The sequence below is a fragment of the Corythoichthys intestinalis genome, chromosome 4 (genome assembly GCF_030265065.1).
Source record: "Corythoichthys intestinalis isolate RoL2023-P3 chromosome 4, ASM3026506v1, whole genome shotgun sequence".
Taxonomy (NCBI): Eukaryota; Metazoa; Chordata; class Actinopteri; order Syngnathiformes; family Syngnathidae; genus Corythoichthys; species Corythoichthys intestinalis.
Genome location: NC_080398.1, coordinates 810139 through 815013, shown reverse-complemented (window position 1 = coordinate 815013; position 4875 = coordinate 810139).

Sequence of the window (4875 nt, the reverse complement as noted above, 5' to 3'; positions counted from 1 at the left end):
GACACCTTTCATTGTAATGTTGAATTTATATATTCTATTATTATTTTTAAATTATAATATTCTTATTTGCACTTATGTAGACTTCAGACTGTCAATTCAAATAGTGTTGGAAAAGTTGCAATACCTAAAATAGAAATGCAAGAACTGTAAAGTACATATTTATACACCTTTATTTACCTAAGGCCACTGGATGTTTTTTAACTGCTTTGAAAAATACAGGTTTTGTTGTGATCTTGTATTTATATAGTATATAGCTTTTTATAATGTATTATGTATTATAATATTTGCTGCCCCCTGCCAGAGTGTGGGCCATTTTGTACTAAAATGATTTTAAACTGTCAGTTCAAATACTGTGTTGGAGACTAGTACTTGCAATACTTAAAATGGAAATGCAAGAACTTTAAAGCACATATTTATCCTGTCTGGCAATTTACCCAAGGCCAGTAAATAGTGTTTTAAACTGCTTTGACAAAGACACGTTTATTGTGATCTTGTATTTGTGTATTACTTATATAATATTTGCTGCCACCGTCAGAGGGTGGGCCTTGTTTGCACTAATTTAAAGATTTTAAACTGTCAATTCAAATATCGTATTGGAGAAATTGCATTACTTGAAATATATTGCAACTTATCAGTCCCAGTTCTTGTCTACAACACTGTCCAAAAATTGTCAATGCATATTCCAAATAGAATAACAAAATTAAGTCACCTGACTTTGTAATTATTACACCTGTTTATTATGAAGACCTGAAGTAAACAACAAGCAGTTACAGTTTGTCAAGAAGTTGTTCAAGTCATGTTTTGGTATTCATATTTTATTGACTTTTCATAACACTTGGGATCGTGTTTGTAAGAGCAGAGCAAACTGAAGTTTCAGCGTGCACTCTTCGCCTTTCCAACCTCTCAACGCTCCGATGTGGTGCGCTTGACCTCAGAATAACCCAAGAAGAGATATGGTGACCAATCGGGATGTGTTGTCAGCATTTCATATGCAGGTTTTCCTAGTAACACAACAGGTAGGTGATGAGGAGGAGTAGGTTAGCATTGCTACCGAGGCAGATTTACACAACAGTAAAGAAAAAAAACAAAAACAAAAAACGTATTGAAACCAAAACGGATAAATCGTTCAACTTACAAGAGTAGAGATGAGGGGAATACACTCTCATTCCAGCAGAAATATGATCATAAGAAATGCTTTTCCGACGAACCGCTGCAATCCAGCCATCCGTCGTACCTTCGTGATCTGATATTTGGTCCTCCATGCAGGAAAACGGTGAAAAGTGAGTCCATTTTTCCTCACCCCTTTTTTTTGTCGTAGGAGACGCTGTTGCACCCGGTAACGCAACAATAAGCACCCATATTTTCTTTCTAAAACACCGAAAGAGTTAGCTTAGCACTACCACACGTTACAATCCGCATTGACTCTGCCGCCCCGGAAGTGAATTATATTGCCAGCATGGAGGCGGGTCCAAACAATGACGTAGTACGTCCCATTCCCTATTAAGATCATTGCTTGGCTAATCGCCGACAACATACGACGTAGTACGACATAGTTTCAAATTCAAGATGATTGTGACTTCCCTTTCTTCCACCATCGTTATTTTTTGAATAATATTTAGCTGGTACCAAGTGAAGGAAACTGGCCTCGTCTACGGGGCTGACAAATAACTACAATTAAGATCATTGCTAGGCTAATCGCCGACAACATACGACGTAGTACGACATAGGTTCAAATTCAAGATGTTTGTGACTTCCCTTTCTTCCACCATCGTTATTTTTTGAATAATATTTAGCTGGTACCAAGTGAAGGAAACTGGCCTCGTCTACGGGGCTGACAAATAACCACAATTAAGATCATTGCTAGGCTAATCGCCGACAACATACACGTATGTATGTAGTGAGTGCTATCGCTAAACCATATAATCATTAAAAGCCTTAACTCCATTGACAAACGACATGAAATACATTAGACTTGACAGTGGATGTTAGCAATAACAAAAGAATTCGAATTGAAAATTTCGTAACTCACCTTTCCAAGCACAAGATAGATTCCTGCCAAACGAGGACCAGTTTCACCCAACCAGCAACGAAGTATTTATAAGCGTCCAAGCTCTTGAAGTTTTTCGTGAGAATAGGCTGATTTTGTGTGGACAAGATCATTTTAAATATCAGCGTAGCAGATGTCAGGCAGACAGATTTGGGCATCAAATATGGATCTGGCGACTGTATAGAACGAAGCTTTTCCTCATAACGCCTTTTATGCAACAGATCCAGTGAGTTTGCGGCATCAGAAAGCACCGGGTCTTCCATGAAATGTATTTTAAATTCCGCCATCAATTGAAAACAATGCTAATACAGAGTCAAAATGACGGACAAGTGGGCGGAACCATACAGCGATCACGTGGTACGTGGGTAGGCTCTATACCCGAAAGGGGAACGCAAAAGAAAAGAAAGTGCGGCTGGCTTGGACAAAACGTGGCTCAGTTCACCGCAGTCAAAATAGACACAGGTATAGAGCCATTCCTTTACTTTCCCACAGTAGTTTTTTGGTCATGTATTAGAAATGGGTTATTAAGCTATAATTTATTTTTGTCAACTTCAATTTTTTTCTGATGGGCTATGGTAGCACGTAGATGACGATGTGGGGAGTGAAGGAGGCAATGCAACTGCAGATGAAATTGCAAAAGTGCAAGGATGCATGGCTGAGCCAAACATGGCACGCAATGCAGATTTTCTTCAATACTGGAGGAGCCAATGGACATCTTATCCAAACCTCTTTCAACTGGCTAAGAAATTCTTGTGCATGCTGGCATCGTTGGTTCCATGCGAGTGTGTGTTGTCCACAGCAGGTGAAATTGCTTGTTTAAAAAATAAATAAAAAGGAAACAACTCAATTTTAAACATTAAAAAAAAAAAGAAGATGTTTTTGAATAAAATTTTCTCAGAACAAAAAGTCCACAAGCATGGAATAATGCAAAATGAATGAATGCAAAGACTTAAATGATTTGATTTTACATGCTATGCCATCAATTCAGTGTCAGTCTGTCAAGTGAGTTGCCTGTAGGGTTTTTTTTATGTCCAGCAGGTGTCAGTATTCAATGACAAGGTATCCACACTGTGTCAACACAGTGTGTCACACGCTTCATGAGGTCTCACGGACCCATCACTAGACAAAACAGTCTTGTGCTAAATGGAATATGAAATAATAAAAATGCACTTATTCAGGACGACATGGCAAAATGACTGCATAATGGTCAAAACTGTCGACTTCACCTTTACTGTCGCACCTCCCGAACGATATTTTATGACACCTAAATCGGACTGACGTCATTTCCCTTCCCCGGCTTCGGAGAACGTGAACATACCAAGAGGCGTGAGAGCTAGCCAACACGCTAACCTGAACCGAGTGGCGTTTCAAAGTCTTCGAAGCGGATCATCACACATAACTAGCCCGGATCATTTGACATGACGACTGGGTTGTCGGTTGTCTTCGCCGATCGGCAAACCGCCCGGCGGAGAGCAATTTACAGCTCGTTCCCCTGCAGTTGTTGTGCAGCTAACGTGCAGCTAATGTCCATGAGGAGAGCTTTTTACATGCCTATCAATGATGAAACGTAAGTAGTCCTTTATTGAAAGAAAGTTTGTAGTGTTTACTTTGTAATCGCTCTATTCGCAGCTATTTTTAACACAAAGTTGCACAAATTTCTGATCGGGTGGAAAATTGGACAGAACATCGGGCACCCCAAGAGTGCAAAAGCCGAGTATAGTGCTCGCCCGGCGGGGGGATGTACGACAAGGAGCATGTCAGCCACAAAATGCAAGCCACCTCCGTATTAAAATGATCCCAGTATTTGACATAATACAAAACAAGATGTTTACTCACTTCCTCGTGTTGTATAGTGAAGAGAACTCCTTCTCCCGTACACATCACAGCGCCCTCTTTCTCAACTCGAAACAGTTGCAGGACGTCACTCATTTTCATGGCGCGGGATTAAAAAAAACTAAATAAATGTAGCGATCGCTTCCACACACATCCAAGCGGTCCATATCATTCAGGAGCATAAAATACTGCGTGTATTATGAGATAAACATGCTATTTCGTGTCACATGCACTTTAAGAGTAAATTGCTATTCGTTCCACTTAAGAGGAGCATAACAGTGAAAGCCAGATGTCGAAAGAAGCCAAATGTCCCCAAATGACCTGATATGACCAGGACGTGTCCCCCAAATGACCTGACATGACCAGGACGTGTCCCCTAAATGACCAGGACGTGTCCCTTAAATGACCTGATATGACCAGGACAGGCCCACCAAATGACCTGTTATGACCTGGACGTGTCCCCCAAATGACCTCAAGTGATCTGTTATGACCAGGCCACGCCCCCAAATGTCCTCAAGTGATCTGTTATGACCAGGCCACGCCCCCCAAATGACCTGATGTGACCAGGACACGCTCACCAAATGTCCCCATATGATCTGTTATGACCAGGACATGTCCCCCAAATGACCTGTTATGACCTGGACGTGTCCCCCAAATGACCTAATATGACCAGGCACGCTCCCAAGGGTCCCCAAATGACCTGACATGACCAGGACGTGTCCCTCAAACGATCTGTTATGACCTGGACGTGTCTCCCAAATGACCTAATATGACCAGGCACGCCCCCAAATGTCCTCAAATGATCTGTTATGACCAGGCCACGCCCCCAAAGGTCCCCAAATGACCAGGACACGCCCCCCAAATGACCAGATATGACCAGGATACGCCCACCAAATGTCCCCAAATGATCTGTTATGACCAGGACATGTCCCCAAATGACCTGTTATGACCTGGACGTGTACCCCAAATGTCTCTAAATGAACCGGAAGTGACCT